Consider the following 17,831-nt stretch of genomic DNA (forward strand, 5'->3'; position numbering starts at 1 on the left):
CATAGCTTCCCAGCCCAGCCACAGGGCAGCCAGGAAGAGATTCCTCTACACTTCTGCAGAGGTTAAGCCCCAAATGCTGTTTCTGTAGATAGTTGAAGTGCCTGGCTCAGAGGGTCTGCACAGGTGCCTGGAGGCCAGCCTCGGCCTCAGAACCCAGCCTGGGTGAGAGATACTGAGCCAGGCATTGGCAGTGCCAGAACAAAAGCAGGACGGACTCCACAGCTGGCCTCTTTCCTTGCCCTGGCTTCCCCTCTGCAGAAAGGTTGAGGCTGATCAGACAGGCTCAGCACTTTCAAAATCCCAGCCCAGATCCATGGCTACTAACTTTGTGTAAGCATGTTTTAAGTACACACACACACACACACACACACACACACACACACACACACACATACGTGGTGGCCACTAGTTCATTGGCTTGGTCAGTATAAGGTAGCTCTCTGGCCTTGATCCTTGATTTTTTTCATGCTGGATTTGTCCTTTCTGGCCAAGGAGCTAGTTCATCTTTGTGAAGGATGAGGACTTCTACATTCTACCCTCCTGAACCTAGTCAGTTTCCATGGTATGGCCTCAGGATACCTGGCCCGGCATTCCCTGTGGACATGTTCCCAGGCCTGGCTCTGACAATGAGGTTTGGGTTTCTAATGTGGTTCCTGAGGTGAGCCAGTGGGTCTGGCTGCCCAGGGCTGTACCAGTGCCTGAAAGAAGAGGGTCTTCTGGCTGCCTCTGTCTTCCCCACAAGCCACTATTTCTCTTCCTGCTGCTGCCCCATATGTAGCAGCCAGGAGGCCAGGTTTTCCTTGGGTTCTGTTCCTGAACCCAAGACTAGACTATATATTTTTGTTGTTGGTCCAATGAAATAATATAAAACTGACTGCTTTTTACCATTTAAAACACATGCTTAGGTAGTAGTTAGCTCACAAAGCTGGACATACGCCGGCACTTACGTTCTGATGGTTTCCTCATAGCCAAGTGGACTTAAGCACTGCTAAGTACTTGCCATAGACTCTTATCCATGGTCCATCTAGAACCATACTTCAGACAAACCCTTCTAAAAGCTGCTTTGATCTCAGTATTCTATCACAGCAATACGATACTAACTAGCACACTTACACAGTCCTGTAAGTTGGTTACTTCAGGAATTCTACAAATCCTATATACAATAAATATAATGTATTATGTATATTTATAGCAGTGAATGTGGTGGACCATGCCTGGAATATAGCATTTTGATGGAGGGGGCAGGAGGATCTTTGGTTGGAGGCTAGCTTAGGCTACCAAGTGAGACCTTGTCTCATAAAAATAACAAGGGCTGAGGATGGATTTTAATAGTTAAGTGCTTCCCCAGAATGTGCAAGCTCAGGAACCCTAAACCCTGCCTCTGTCTCTTCTGCACAGCTATTGGCTGTCAGCATCTTTATTCATCAATCAGGGATAACTTCGGGGACAAGGTCATATAGCTTTACCTGGGTCTATCTACATATTGTCTCTGGGGAGCAATCAGTATTTAGCATAACAAAACACCAGACTTCAACAATGACAAACTTCCCGGAACAAAGCCACACCTATTCCAACAAGGCCTCACCAAATAGTGCCACTCCCCATGGGCCAAGTAGTCAAACACATGAGTCTATGGGGCCAAACCTATTCAAACCACCACAAGGGAATATGTCACAGAGGTGGGATTTGAGAGTTTGGAGCCTTACCCACGTCCTGATCTCATCCTCTTGCACTTTCTCACTCTTTCAGCTTCCTGTGTGCTGATGAAATGTAACCGGCCAGCTTTCTGCTCGGGCTTGTGTGTCATCATGGACTTTAGCCCTCTAGACCTGTAAGGCAAAATAAACTCTTCCCTAAGTTCCTTTTCTCTTGGCATTTCATCACAGCAAGAGAAACGTAACTAACACACTGGTTTTGATATATTTTTGGCTTATTCTTTCTGCTTCTTATTTCTCTCATTTGCTCTGCCTTCCTTTGGTTATTTGAATACTTCTTAAAATTCCATCTTCACTATTGGGTTCTTTGTTTTTATCCAAGATCCCTCTTTCCACTGTTTCTTTTGTGTTTATAGAACTCCCTTTACAGAGTAGCTTTGGGCAGGAGTTCAGGTAGCAGTTCCCCTCAGTGTCCACCACGGGATGTCTTCACTGCCCCCTTAATGCTGAGGAACAGTTTTTAACCTGTGCACAGGACTAGGTGGGCAGTTCTCTTTCCCAGCACTTGAAAGGTTTCGGGCTGGTTCCTTCAGGACCCTGAGGTTCCTGATGAGAATCAGCCACAGATCTCCTTTCTCACACAAGGAAGGCATCCTAATCACTCCTATTTCCAGAACATTTCCCTTGTTCCTTAGTGTTCAGGGGTTGGATTGAATGTACATTGGTGTGGATTTTTGAAGCCTGGGTAACCAGTCTTTTGAATCTGCAGGTTCGTGCATTTTGCCTATTGGATAGTTTTTCTTCCTCAGGTCTGAGTACTTTTTAGCCTTTTTTATTTTGTTTCTTTATGCCTCCAACCCCACCCCACACACATGTTCCTCAGATTCTCACTTTCTGTTGGTTGGCTCGTTTTCTTTTGAGTCAAGGTCTTGCTATGTATTCTTGGCAGGCCTAGAACTTGCTCTATAGACCAGAGTGGCCTTCAGTGTGCACAGATCCACCTGCCTCTGCCTCCCAAGTGCTGGGGTTAAAGGCACGCACCACCACACCTGGCTCTGTCCACTTTAAAACTCTGTTTTCTCTCTACTTTAGATTGAGCAATGTCTCCTCTTCCTCCTCCTCCTCGTCATTGTATTAGTCAACAACTCCTTATATTAAAGCAGGCTTTTGGTTGTTTCCATTTATTTTAATTGACGGAGTATTACTGTGTGATGTGTGTAAGTGCTGGTACAAGCATGTCATGGTGAGCAGAGGTCACAGGACAACTTTCAGAAGATGGTTCTCTACTTTCACATGTGGATTCTGGGGATCAAATATAGGTCAACAGACATGATGGTACCCTCACCCATCATGCCTTCTCATCAGCCTGGTTTATCTGTTAATGTACCATGTGAGCCTTTGTATCTATGTCCATGTTATAAGAAAAATCCATAGAATCGATGGATTTGCTATTTTCTTCACACTTTTCTGCAATCCCCACAACATTTTAAAGATTTTTAAACGTGCCTAAGATGGTTTTGTCTGCATATATATCTGTGCACATGTGTTTGCCTGAAGCCCTGCAGAAGTCAGAGAGCACATTGGATCCCTTGGAACTGGAGATAAAGATTGCTGTGAGCTGATGTATAGGTGCTAGGAACTGAACCTTGGTGTTCAAGTGCTTCATCAAGTGCTCTTAACCGCTGAGACATTTCCAGCCCTACGTATTTTTTTCTTACTTACTAAAAAAGTATAATTTAGAAAAAATATGAACCCCCCCACCTGAACCCTGATACATTCCTCAGGAGCTTTTTCCTTAAACAGGATGGATCGTGACATCACAGGTCGAGGATCCTTCCCAATGTCAATGGTCCCCTGAACTCTTCTGAAGCAGAATTTTATGGCCCAAGGAAGTCCTTGGTTTCAGGCCATTCGAGGTGGTCACCATGAGCATCATGAGTTGCTATGGACAAATATTCTCAAAAAATTCATCAGCTAAATACAGGAGCTTCCTGTTCACTCAGAAGTCCAGTAAGCATTTGCTTCTACCTGGAAATTATCCAGGCATGTTCCAGCTAAGGGCCCAACTTTGGCTGGAATTTGGCCACCAGAGACCTTGGCAGGGCAGGAGAAATACATGTAGAAAAGCAATGTTCCATCCTAACAGCCCACCCACATGTTCCCATTCCATGGGGAGACCCATGCATCGGATCACAGGGGAGTATGTCTCCCGTGACAAGACTGAAGACCTCCTGCAGTAACTCCCATGTAGAAATTAGGCAGCTGAATTACAATATTGGAAGAAGCCTGATACTTATTGAGCATCTGGGCCTCCTAGTTTATGATCTTTGCCACTTGGTAGGGTGACATGGCTGTATCTTGTCATCTCAAATCATTATCTTTGGGTACCATTTCCCCAATAGGCCAGTTCTCCACAGGTGATGCTCTGCCCAATACAACAACAACAACAACAACAACAACAACAACAACAGCAACAACAAGAAAACAAAAAACAAAACCAAAATCCCAAAACAAAACAAAAAACCAACCAACAAACAACCCCCCCCCCAAAAATGCCTATCCTCTGAGGGGCAACCACTTCACGTATCTTTCTCAAGAGCACTAAGCAGAAACCCTGGAGTCTTAACTAGAAGGATCTTCTGCAGTGTACCTGACTATTCCATTCCCTGGAAACCACATTCTCTGTTCATCCCGGTGAGCTGAAGACTTAGTGGCACATCCAGGTCACGGTTGCTTCTTGTAGGGGTTCCTATCTGTCTGAGGCTCAGAGTTAAGGGCTTCGGGGTGATAGGGAAATGTCCTCTCCCTTCTCCCTTACATGGAAACCTCCAGAGGAGCCATTCCCTGCTTTTCTTGAGCAGCTACAAGTCAGAGCCTGTGCTTTGATGCTATAGCAGCCACTTGGGTACCATAAGGGATTGCTTAGAGCGGCTGGGCCACTTGGTTAAACCCGAGGATAAGACAGATACCCCAAAGGATGCAGACAGGCTGTTGAGGAAATTGTTTAAACTCCTCTTGGCTGTAGCCTTTCTAATGTCAGCTTTCTATGCATGCATCTTAAAAGAAATTCTCATCTTTGCCTAAGCCAGTTTAAGTTGGTTTTCTGCTGCTTACAACCTAGACATTAAGTAGTGTCCCTGGGGGATAGAGTCAGGAAGGGGACAGCTGCAAAGAGAGATCTAACAAAACAAAAACATGAAGACAGAAACTATCCCACTCTGTAGCTTAGGAGACCAAGGTAACCATGGCAACAAAATACAGATGGACAGCAGGATGCCAACCAGTACTGAGCATGCTCTGAGCTTCTGATGTGTAAGAACCTGACATGGTAACTACTATCACTCCATTTTATAGATGAGGAAACTAAAGTCCTGAGGGGTCATCTTTAGTAAAAGACAGTATTGTGAAAGGTTGGGCTGCCCAGGGGAGGGACATACCTGAATAGGGACATGGTTTGAGGGAGGGACTCAATCAGGAGCTCAGGTATGACTTCTAGAACCTCCCTCTATAGCTGCCCCCTCTTCCAGATCTAGCAGATTTCTCTCCAACTTCCTGCTGCAAGAGGGCAGATTCTATGTATGCTTGCTCAAGGAAACTTTAGGAGGAGAGTGGAAGTGCTTCCCTGAGTTTTCTATAGTACAGTGTAGGGAGGAGATTCATATAGAATGAATCTATCATGAGTCTATCCCTGATAGAGCCATGGTTGTGCAGTTCCCAGGAATCCTAGACAGCATGCCTGAATAGGGGAATTGGCAATCTTGGTGGCAGTTGTTATTGGAGGTTTTCTCGTGTAGGCATTACTGGTAAATAGAATCACTCACACGGCTACACTTAAGATCCAGACCTACCCTTTTCCCCTTATGGGCAGGACTAACTGCTTTTTCTAGCCACCTGTTCTCATCGTTGTGGATTCAGGTATGATTGTCCCTGGTGCTCCGTAGCAAAGGAAATCATTCTGGAAACTTCCTAGGACTAATGGTAACTTCCCAAGATTTGGGACAGAGGGCTGTACATCCATTGGGAAGTCCAGTCACTGGTCCTTTGACCTCTCTGTCTCTGTCTCTCTCTCTCTCTCTGTCTCTGTCTCTCTCTCTCTCTCTCTCTCTCTCTCTCTCTCTCTCTCTCTCTCTCTCTCTCTCTCTCTCTCCCTCCCTCCCTCCCTCTCTCCCCCTTCCCCTGGCCCATCTCAGGCAAGAGGCAAGATTACAGTTCAGCAGTGCTCCCATGCCTTGTAGGAGAAGGGAGATGTGCAGTCCCAGTGGGAGGGATGGACCTTCTTGAAACTGGTGCTAGCTCCAGGGATACAGAAGGAACTTAATGGACCCCCTCCCCAAGGCTCTGGTGCCAACAAGAACAGGAGCCCAGGCAGCTTTCTAGGCTCTTCTCTCAGCTTCTGTTACAGGTCAGTACTGCTCCATGTGCTCCTTGCTATGATTGTCCCTTGGCTGCCTGCTCTGCTCAGGGGAGTGGATACAGCAGAGCCCTGAATATTCTTCTGCTGTTGGGCTCACCCCTCTGCTCTGCCACTGCCAAGAGAAACTTACACTCTGCTGGTTTCAAGAAATGAGATGCACACAGGCCTCACTCAGCAGAACATCAGCCAGGTGGACCTCAAATCAGTCCCACCCAATCCGCAGAGCTGTCTTGATGTGCTGCTGCATCTGCCTGGGTGAGGGACCAGAGCCTGTGTTAAGCCAGTGCATTTTGGGGGAGGTTTGCATACGGACAACTGATGAACAGGATATGGTGCAAATCAACGTGGTGTACTGACCGTTGCCCTGCAAAGAGGCATGGTCTGCATGAAGCCCACCTACTGGTTGTCCCATATATCTATGGCTCACAGGGCAGAGGGTGAGTCTGTGTTCCCAAGGCTGAAGTCAAGCTGGACTGATCCTCACCTGGACCTTGGTGTCCTAGGCGGAATTTCAGTTGACAGCAGCCATATTCACTAGAATTCTGTTCCCTGCTGCCTGTGAACCAGCTGCTCCCTGTGGGTGCCCCAAAGCAGACTCCGGGTGCGGTCTCACATTCAACCTGCAGCCACTTTGGCAAAAGCAGGAGAAGCCTTCTCATGCTTTGAGACTTTCTGACCCCTTTCTGCCCACAGCTCTCTGCACACTCATTTTTTTCTCTGCTCCCTAGGAATCCTGAAATTAAACCGGCACATCTGGAGAGCCCAGGACTATATCTCTATTTTTTAAGGACCGCTGATTAATAAGCAGGTTCCAGATGCTAAATCCATTCTTAATGGTACCTGGATTTAGGCTAGAGTAAGAAGATGGGGACTGGGTTCTTGGGGACATCTTCAGATTCCAAATTGCCCAATAGGCCAACACCACACAGAGTCTTCAGAGGTAAGCTTCTGTCATCTCTCAGATGAAGCTTGGACCAGCCATGTAACTCAGAAGGTGAGAAAGGATACTGCCCAAGCCCGATGACCTGAGTTTGATTCCTGGAGCCCACACTGTGGGAGGAGAGAACCAACGTCTGCAAATTATCCTGTGCTCTTCACAGGCCTGCTGTGGTCCTTAAGTCCTTCCTACTAGATAAATAAATATGATTTTAAATAACAAATGCAAGGAGCTTATGGTTTATTCTTTTCAATAGGACTTTTCTTCTTGCTGATAGAATTCACCTATGAAAATGTATTGATTAGAAAAGCTTCACAGGGGAGGGGGAGGGGATAGGGACTTATGGACAGGAAACCGGGAAAGGGAATAACATTTGAAATGTAAGTAAAGAAATATATCTAATAAAAAGGACTGACATGATTTTGACTGAAAAAAATGATCACTTTATGTCTGGGGAAAAAAAATAGAACATGCTTCATAGAACTGCCAAGCTAAACTTTGCAAGTCACTCCTGGTGGCCTCCATGTTCCCTGTCTGTCCTGGACAGGGTTCTATGATTGGATTTTCTCGTTCTCCAGGACTGCAGCTTCTCTATCCCTTGTCTGTCATTGGTTGCATGTTCTCCCCTCCTCATACCCTGTTTCCCTAGGGCCCAGAGGCTGGAGAAGCAGCAGTAGAGATAGCAGTGAGGATGGAGGAGTCCCTGTACCTGAGTACAACCCGTGTGTGCATTTCACTGAGAGCTTGTCTTCCTTACCCAGAGACCCAGCCACATCCTTCAGGTCAGGGGTGATGAAATCTCTTTGTTCTTGGTGGAACTGCAGGGGTGAAACAGGAAAGCATTTTCCACTCCAGTTAGCACACGATCACTCAAGGTTGGAAATCTGGCCTGCCTCCCCCATCTCGGGTATCAGAACATCTTTGCCAAGTTGAAGTAGACTTGCCAACATTCCAGGTCATACAGAGCACCAGGACACCATCTCTGCATACTATGCGTGCTGGGCATGGGAGTGTGCGCTCACACTTGGGAGGAGGAAGAGGCAGAAGAATCAGAAGTTCAAAGTCAGGCTGGAGAGATGGCTCAGCGGTGAAGAGCACGGACTGCTCTTCCAGAGGTCCTGAGTTCAATTCCCAGCAAACACATGGTGGCTCACAACCATCTGTAATGAGATCTGATGCCATCTTCTGGTGTGTCTGAAGACAGCTACAGTGTACTCATCTATATTAGATAAATACTATTAAAAAAAAAAAAGAAGTTCAATGTTATCCTTGGCTGTATAGCAAGTTTGAGGCCTGTCTAAAGAAATAAAAGACAATACAAATTGGTCGTGCACACATAGCACATTCCCAATCCTGCCGACCCTCCTGACTCACACTCTCTCCGGGCCATATCGGTTTAGACTTGTAGTGGACAGTTAGCTCTGCAGGCTTCCTAAGCTTTTCCTTTACATCGGGTTGTCCCACCCTGACATCCGTGTGCCTGTGACTCTGACAGTCAGCGTCTGTGTTCTCCAGAGGTCAGATCTCCCCATGTGGGGCTACCTTGCCACAGGCAGTGAGTTTTGCAAGTGCCTAGGTAGCTGCCATACAGGGTAGGAGTCCTCACCCGATGGACACTGAGCTGGGAGTCTAAGCCATACCCTTAGTACAGTTGGGTCATTTATACTTCAGACTCTCCAGGAATCTTGCTGAAGCTGCTGTCGGTGTTAGCTGTCTATGCCACGGTGATGCTTTCTAAAACAGTTGTCACTCCAGCCCAGGAGATGGGAGGCTTTTTTTCCCAGATGGGCTCACTGAGAGGGGCTCACTCCAGATAGGCTGGGAGGCTCTGCTGAGCTTGGCTGTACCCATCTCTGTCCCTTCTGGGCTTTTCTTGGTGTAAATGCAGGAGCGAGAGAGGAGGCACATTTAACTTTTCCACTCCAGTTAGGACTCCTGGCTTGAACAGGTGACAGTGGGATAGGTTCCAGGTCGGTGCCCTCTGGCCTATACCCTCTCCTCAGGCCTCTCCTCAGGCTTCCCATGCTGCTCACTTCCCTAGGATTAGGAACTCTTCCCTAGGATTAGGAGCAATGTTCTCAGTTTGCAGAGATGTGCCAAAGTTAGGGTCTCAGTGGTTGGTTGGAGATCCTTCCTGTGTTCTGGTCTGGGCAGGAAGGTGCTAGGCTGGAAACCCAGCTTTTATTCTCTTATTGCCTCTGGCTTTATCTCCCAGGAGGACCCAGACAGACCCAGCTATTGGAAAAGTATCCAGAGCTGGGACTGACAGAGAAGATCTCAAAGGACCATCAAATCTCTTGGTCAGGTGTGATGATGGCTCTGATCTACACAGAGGAATGGCATGCCTTGCTTGGGTCTGCTTTGCTCCTTCCCAGAATTCCTTGCAATAGGCAGGGCCACTAAGGCTTATGGACAGGGAGTAGTACACGGGAAGAGCTGAGTCACACAGATCCATAGAGCCAGCAGCTTAGAAGGCCTCTGTTCTTTCCCTAGGTAGGGTCCTCCCCCTCATTTCCTTCCGTACTTTCTTCCCTCTGTCCCTCCCTCCCTCTCTCCTTCACTCCCCATCTCTCCTCTCCTCTTCCCTCATCCAGCTTTCTCCTCCCCTCTTTTCCCTTCCTGTCTTTTCCTCCCCGACTTTTTCTCCATTTCTCCCCTGCTTTCTTTCTCCTCTCCCCCTCCCACTCTCTTTGTTCTTTTTTTTTTCTTGCTTCAAAAAGGAGGGAGACAGTCTCATTTTTCTCATCCTTGATTACATGGGTAGTCAGGCTCAGTATAAAATTCTAGTGATGTCCTACAGAAGGAAAATAAGCGATGGTCAGTTCCAATCCCCAGCAAAGCTCAGCCTTCTCCTCCTCTGCTCCCGGGGTGCTCACATATGGGCCCATTCTGTTCCCACAAGACGCCTTTGCAACCTTCTGTCCACTCAATGCATGGCATCACTGAGTGTCAAGTGAACATAGCAGAGAAGAGAGGCGCTGTGCTCAGTTGTATGTCCCCAGCAGCTGAGAGGAGATAGTCCAAGACTGTTCTGCTATGCAGAAGTACTTGGATGAGAAGTCAGAAGTGGACAGGGTCAGTCTTACTCAATGGGTACCATGCTGGTCCTATGATATCTCCTGGCAAGCAAGACCAATGAAATCAGCTGAGAGCCAGGCCCAAGAAAGGCCTGTGCACATTGACCTGGAGGCTGAGATTCCCAGTCTTAAGGGGAGATGTGCACCTCCCTCACCTGTAGACCTGCTCCTGGCGACTCACCTCATTCCTGGTTTCATTTGTATGACCTTCAAGCTGAGAGACTTCCATAGAGGTCTCCCAACCCATCTGCCATGGTCAGCTGTCCTTTTTTCTTCCCAGTGACTCTTGCTTCAGCGTTCTCTCATCCTGAAGTCTTCCAGAGGACACTTCGGGATTTCTGCCTCCCTGGCAGCCAAGGCCACTGTTATTGGCCTTGGGGAAGTCTGGGTTTAGAGAGTGTGACTGAAGTCTACTGTTCCTTCTCATGTCCTGCTCTAGGGACTTTCTCCCTAACACATGCCCTCCTTTTGATGTGTAGGAGAATGTAGAGAGTGTGGTGTTCCACAGGCAGAGTGAATGGGGGAAAGGCATTGGGTTGCCACCAGTGGATCCCACAGGACCTATGAATGCAGGTAGCCAACTGAATAGGTGTCAGAGTCAGGTGAGGCATAGTTTCTAACCTCCAGGCCCAGAGAAGTTCTTTAGGAGTTAAGGGACTATATGGTCAAGGTAGACAGGTACTTCTCTAGACCTAAGATCAAGATCTCTAGGAACCAAAAGAAGTCATTCTCTTAAGGCCTTCCTCCTTGCCTGGGAAAGAATTTACCAGTTAAAGTGGAAAGGGAGTCTAGGGTTGATGGCTGCATATAAGAAATGGGCATTTCAGGATGAAGATGTAGCTCAGTTGGTAGCGTACTTGCCTAGCAAGCAGGAAGCCCCGAGTTCGGTCCCCAGCACCTTATAAACAGAGTGTGGTGGTGCATGCTTGTAACGGCATCACTCCAAAGGTGGGAGTAGGAGGATTATAATGTTTAATCTCATCTCTGTCATCTCTGGCTGTGTGTGCTCTCTAACCAGGCGAGCAACATGAAACCCTGCCACAAGCAGACAGACAAAACCAAATGTGACGCTTACATCACTCTTCCCAGGACTCAGGGACCTTAGAAGAAAAGAAAGCTGAAAGACCGCCAAGAGTCAGAGGTTAGGGAGGACCAGAGTGAAGCAATGCCTTCTGGTCATGAAAGGACAACAGCCACGAACTCAGCTGTGGTTGCCTGCGTAAGACCTGCACAAGATCAATCTAGTTGATATTCCGACACGAATGGGGAAGGGTCTCATGAGTCCTTAAGCCTAACAGCCTAACTATTGACAGTTGTTAGCCTCTAGGGGAGGGAGAGTCAATTATTGTTTAGAGTGTGGGCCCCTGGTAGGTCAACCAACCTTCAGTGAATGGTTTTACACTCATGAACTCATGAATACAAATTGGACCTATATATATGAGGTAGGGGATGGGTTTAAAAGAAGTTAGGGAAAATATATTCACAATAAATTGTATGAGAAATCTAAAGATTCAATAAAATACAGGTTGTAATGAACTTTGTAAAATACAGTTTGTGTGTTGGGGGTGGGGTGGGTTGCAAGACGGTAAAATAATATGCATCACTGAGGCCATCGCTGAGGGTGGAGGCAAGGACAAAGTTTGTGATGTGCTCTGTTTAATTTTACCTGTGTCCAAAAATGTCTATAAGTACATTAAAACAACCTGAACTCCATACTTTAGTAAAAACAAGCTATTTTGCCGAAGCCTGCATGTGTAAGACTGTGTGCTACATGCTGACAGAGCCAGAAAGGGCCAACTAGGGCAGACCTCCTGGAGCTAGGCTTCCAAAGGAGACAAACTGCAGACACCATAAATACTTCCCCACGTATCATCCCTTAAAAGTCCCAGAGATGGGATTCTTATTTCTGGACTGAGAGCCAATGTTTCTTCTAGTCCTTGGTGTCCTGTGAGCTGTTGCTGGGGACAAAAATCCCTCCTGCCTCTCATTAATTACATGCTTGATGGTTAGAAGGTGGCAGGGTGGCAGACTCACTTCTCATGGGTAAGTAGTTCTAAGCAAATATTGAAGCAAATTTGAATATCGACATCTGAGGTACAGTGGCCAATGACAAAGCACACACATGCGGACAATGACAGATGACAGGGACATTGATTTTGACATGCCTGAGAGAATTAGGCTTAACCTGTCAGCTCTTTTGAAGTCCTTCCTAACACAAAAGTACTTTCCTTCTATCTGTATGTAGTAACAAGGATTCCTCTAAATTGCAAACTCCTTGAGGGCACAGCCTTGCTCAACACTGCTGCAGCTCCTTACAGGGCTTATGACATAATTGAATATTCATGAGAAAGGAGGAGGGGCAATAATTACTCTGCCCAATTTAAAGGAATTGACTATTTTTATTTAGAGTCAACCCCTTGGTGCTGTTGTTTGCAGTGAAGAGGGATCTGTGGTCTCCACGGTGTGCCCAAGTGATCAACAACCCCTCCCGCCCCCGAGTGTGTGTGTGTGTGTGTGTGTGTGTGTGTGTGTAACAGAGTTCACTGTCCACATGGCTAGTTAGGTAGTAATATCCCTTGAGGACCAGCTAAGAGTATGGTTGTAGCTTCCTTTTCTGTAGCCACAGTTAATAGAAGAGTCCAGGGACTGCAGACTCTAAGAGAGGGGAGGAGAGAAGGCTAAACAGAGGGGTGACCTGAGGCCAGGTGTGGAGAAGCAAGAAGGAGAACTGGGAAAGAAATGTCACCAATTCACCCTGGTGGGGGGGCTGGTTATTCTGTACTATCTTGTCAAGCTCCTGGAGAGATGAGGCTTGCAGAGGACAGCAAGATGCCTCAGAGGGTAAAGGCACTTACCGTCCAATCCTGACTGAGGACCTGAGTTCTGTCCTTGGGACCCACATGCAAGCTGTCCTCTACTTCCTGAACACCCACGGTGACACACACAGGTCAACACATACATATACAAATGGACACAAGTAGGAACATAAGTGTAAAAAAACCCAAACAACCCTAAAACGTGTAGACAGTGAAAGTACACCCCTGCGCCATTGCCCCCAAAAGCCACAGTCAGAGCCATTATGATCATAAGACAATGGCCTTGGAGCTTCAACCTCTTGGGAATATGACAGGCCACGTCTCCTACCTTTTCTAAGAGCTTGGGTCTGTCTTTGGATGCTTGGCCTATACTATTCAATACATGTTAGCTGCTATTAAAAACATGGGTAATTTTATGTCTTAAAATATTGTATATTGCCTAAACGGCTTCATGCTGGTTTGCATTAAAAATGATTCCCAAGTGAAGATGACAAAGGGGAAATATTCGTTATTTAGTTCTCGTCTTACATTAAGCTATCATAATAAAGCACATTTCTGGGCTGCATTCTCCAGAGTGCTTTTTACTAAATAAATGGCCCAAAATAACTTTTCTTTTCCAGTAAAGATTTCATGATTCAGCACAACCAACTTTCATTATAAAAGGTTGAAATAAGGAGTAGAGAACAAATCTGGGATTCAGAAACAGGGGGTTAAAGCAATGGAGTGGGGGCAGGGAGGTAGGCAAGTGTGAGTTCCCATTAAAGACCAATCTGGGTGCCCCAAACTGTTATTATTTGTATTGTAGTTTGGGTTGAAAGGAGCAGACAGAATATATTAAATATATTAGAGAAAAAGAGGAGCCAGTTACCTAAGCCATCTCAATACAACCCCAGGGCAGGTTCACAGGTCAGCAATGGTGGACTCCTTTTCTTGGAGATGGAGCTGCAGATGTCTAATAAAGTTTCCACCTTTGTCATTTGCTGTGTGACATCATCAAAGGTGGATGAAGGAGGGAATGGTCAGGTTGTCTGGCCCCCAGAGGGTAGCGAAAGCGCAGGCCAGCAGAAACTGCCCTGGAAAAAAGCAGGACTACCTTAGAGCTGGCCAGGTACTTTTCTTCCCTGGTGGCTTTCCAAGGAATCCTGCTTTTGCTCTCTCTATGGACAACCTCTTGACTCTCTAACAGCTCAGCAGAGTGTCTCTCATTAAATTAGCAGTAGTCAGCTGGGAGCTGTCTTCACCTACACTACCTAAAAGAGCAGAAGTGAGCCGGCATAGCAGCCCGGGTCCTGGGATCCACTTCTAGACTCCTGTGCAGAGGTGTCCACCCACTTGGTGTTTGCCTGCGGGGTGGGGGCAACGCACTTTCTGGGTCAAGGCAGGTTACTGCTGCCCTCAGGCCCCCACAGGAAGGAACCTCCAGTCTTTGCAGAGTACTCCAGGCAGAGGAGGCCCCCAGTGCGTGGTCCTCGGGGTTCCCCTGAGGCCTGTCCCCCAGGCAGCTAGCTCGGACGCAGCTGCGGCCCTGGGGCACCCGCGGCAGGCAGGCTGCAGGGTCGCCTCCGGGCACCTCCTAGCGCCCTGCTCGGCACCCCCCTGCCCGCCGCGTCGCCGCCACCGCCCGCGGTGGAAGGCAGCGCGGCGCGTGCGCACTGGCGCGCTCGCGGCCCGGCCCGTGGGCTCTCCCCGGAGGGCGGGAGGTGGGAACGTGGGGAGGTGCGGAGCAGCACACCTCCATCCCGCCGCAGGCGACGCTGGCACCTCGCGGCTCCGGCGCCCACCACGCCCGTCGGAGGAGAGGTTCGCTGGCTCAGGTAAGGGCTCCGGGCCGCGCGATCCCGTCGGGGGCTCCCACCCCAGCGCGGCCCCAAGGCGGCTGCAGAGCCCTCAAAGTTGAACTTCGCGCGTCGAGCGGGCCGCTGGACTTGGACGCCAGGGAGGGCCACAGGATGCAGGGGCGGGCTGTTCCGCGTGGCCGGGCGAGGGACACTGGATGCGGAGCCAGATCCCCGGTGCCCGAGGGTCTGGCCTCGCGGGAAACTTTTGCGAGGCCTTCACTGTGTGGCACCGTGACAGCGGGTGAAGACTGAGGGAGGCTTGGCGGCTCGGGTGGCGTGTCCATTTGGCCTTCTCTGGTAGGATCCTGGGAAGGCAAAAGAGGATCCCTGTGGAGAGCAGAACGAGCTTTCAGGGCTTTAGTTGAAGTACCCGGATTTTTCGATCCCTGTTCCACCCCCAACCCCAGCAAAAGTGAGACCCTTGAGGGGAGGGAGGAGAGGGGGGCGTGTCGGTGCCTGGATGAGAGCGCGGGAAGCAATTAAAACTCCTGCTTTCGGATTAACAACCCCAAATTGATCGATGTGTCAGGAATACCATTGATTTATGAAAGGTGCTTATTTCTCGGGTATGGAGAATTTTATGTTCTCCAGGTGAAACCGAGTTCACCCAGCTCCAGCGCAGATTGATGTTTTAATAAAAATAAATAAAGGGGAAAAGCTCGCCTGGTCTTTGGGGACATCAAGTCTCAAATCGTAGAGTTAGACTAACAAATCAAATTGTGTTATCCTTACATTTCGTGTCTTTTATTAATCTCGCGCCTAAAAATCGCAGGCAGGAGAGCGCCTTCATTTGGAAAGTTTTACTCTACTGCCTAAAACTTGGCATCATTCGCAAGCAATGTTTGATAAGCAAAAAGGCGTCGGAGCGTCGGGTAATTGTGATAAGTGGCAGGCCTCGCGATGCAGGCGCGGGCGAGCGCGGGCCCCGCCGGCGGCGGGAGGTGGAGTGGGCTCCGAGGCGAGGGCGTCGGCGGCCTGAGCAGTGCGGCGCCCGTAGATGGCGCCCTGGCCCCACGCTAGACTCGCCAGTCGCCGCTCCACCGGGCGGCGCGCGGGCGGGGCAGTGGCTGGGGTGGGCGACACAAGCTCTACACTCGCAGTTCACTCGAACCATAGAAGCAGCTTGGCCAAGCAGGAAAACCAAAATGACCCTTATTGTCACTCTAGTTTAAGGTCTGGGCAGTAATTGTAGGGGATAGAGATTCTCAAGTCCAGGCAGGGTTCCGTGGGCAAAGTGGCATTCCCCAGGGACCCCTCCACCTATTACCTGCTGTGGCCCCAGTTGGGGGTGGCGCTGGCATAGCCCCAGTCCCCTCTTTCCATAATGTCAGCGCCTGCTGACACTGGAGTAGATACCCTGTGTGTTTAGCGAGGGTCTTCCGATTGGCGGCAAAGACACCAACTTCAAAGCCGCGCTTAGACCGCCGGGGAGGGCAGGCCGGACGCCCAAAGGCTGCCCCCACCAGTGCGGTGGAGTTCCCTGCCCGGGCCTGTGCCGGCCCCGCCGCTGCGGCTGCCGGCGCTCTACTCTTTGCAATGTAAATTTCAGCGGGACAAATTGCTTATTAATAGTCTAGAAGAGAAGTCGGTTTCTTTCTTTCTTCTTTTCTTTATCTGTTTTTATTTCTGCATGGCCCCTAGCTATGCCCTGGGCAGCCTCGCCGCCCAGCAGTTTTCTCTTTATTTCAATATCCTAAAGAAAATGCAAATTACATCAGTGTGGCCTTTTTAAAAAGTTAAATTAGCAACAGCTTTAAGTGACTCCATTAGTATGGAAAACATACACACGTTTAATGTGGGAATAGCTTCCTTTCAGTAGGACTCATCCTAGTCTGTAAAATTTAGCAGACCCTCGGAGTTGATAAAGAATCTAGTCGCTGCAGAGCGTGTCGCCACAGGCATACCGGGTTGCACGGCCCACGTCAGGCTTCCCTGGAGGAGCAGTCCTGTTGCTGCTCGACACCCAATACTCCTCTATAGAAACCCTCTGACCGTAGGCTAGAGGGTTTGTTCTTGCCAGGTGGAAGGTTTGACTTATCTGCCCAGGACAGTGAGCTTTCTTTTTCCTCACAGCTTAGGAGTCGCAGTTCCAGCCTCTGAGTAGGTTGCTCACTGGTTAACTCAAACCCCACTTTACCCTTCGGCGCAGGGAATGGGAGTGCAGCAGCGTTTGGGTTAACCTGCGTGGGTCTAGGAGTGAGAGAAGTAAAGGGAAGAGCTGGCCCTCAATGGCTGTCAAAGACCACCCTTTTGGGTCCCCCTCATTCCGTTCTCAACTCTTTTAACCGGCTTTTCCAAACGGAATTCTATTGGCAAACTTTTGAGGGCCAGAGCGTGGCACCCATCAGCGTCCAGGAAAGAGTTAAGATTTATGGCTTGCTAGAGGAGTCTTGTTAAGATGTAATCTGCATTTTTAAACTACTGCGTAATAAAAAGTGAGAAGTTTTGAGACACCTTTCTTGATTATACCTTTGGTGATACTTCAGGTTTTACATTTAATTTGCATTTTGTTCTTAGAGAGTATTGAAGTCTTGAGTGGAGGATTGAATTTTATTAGGACATCTGGACTGACAATATCAAATCAGACACCAGTGTCCCAAAGCATGCTAAAATTTCAGAGTTAATTAGAACGCAGTGTGTTTAATTAAAGCCAATTATAATATCTGAAATTATCTGATCGATCCGTGTTTGTACAGTTTGGTTCTGTTTAAGTGTCGATTGGCGCACTTTGCGCGCTGTTCGATCTAAAAACTTCTCTGGGGAAAGTTTGCTTTGTAAATTGGCGCGGGCGGGCAGCGTGGACTCCGTGTCCCAGGCGCTGGCTCTGTGGCATCCTACAGGACCGCCTTCAGAGCGCCGCTGAACGCAGCTAAGGAAATCCCAGCTTGTTGCTAAACCGCTGCTCCTTTTCGAGTCTGAGAGACCCCGCCACGCACCAGCTGTCTATCAGAGCTCCGTTGCTCCGTCAGAGCATTTTTTTGCGGAGAGGCGACCTTTAAGGTTGTAAGGTGCGATGGGAAACACTCAAGCTTCTGCGTGTTTGTGTTGGGATTCCCGGTGTGGCTGAAGACCCCACCCCACCCCCCAATAGGGC

The 17,831-nt window shown here is 48.6% G+C and overlaps 1 pseudogene; it reads right to left on the bottom strand.

Moving 5' to 3' along the window:
* LOC116893104 overlaps positions 1-6,728 on the bottom strand; it is a 52,495-nt pseudogene extending 45,767 nt beyond the window's left edge.
* Between the last annotated feature and the right edge of the window lie 11,103 nt (positions 6,729-17,831).

This window comes from Rattus rattus, chromosome 2, assembly GCF_011064425.1.
Source record: "Rattus rattus isolate New Zealand chromosome 2, Rrattus_CSIRO_v1, whole genome shotgun sequence".
Lineage (NCBI taxonomy): Eukaryota > Metazoa > Chordata > Mammalia > Rodentia > Muridae > Rattus > Rattus rattus.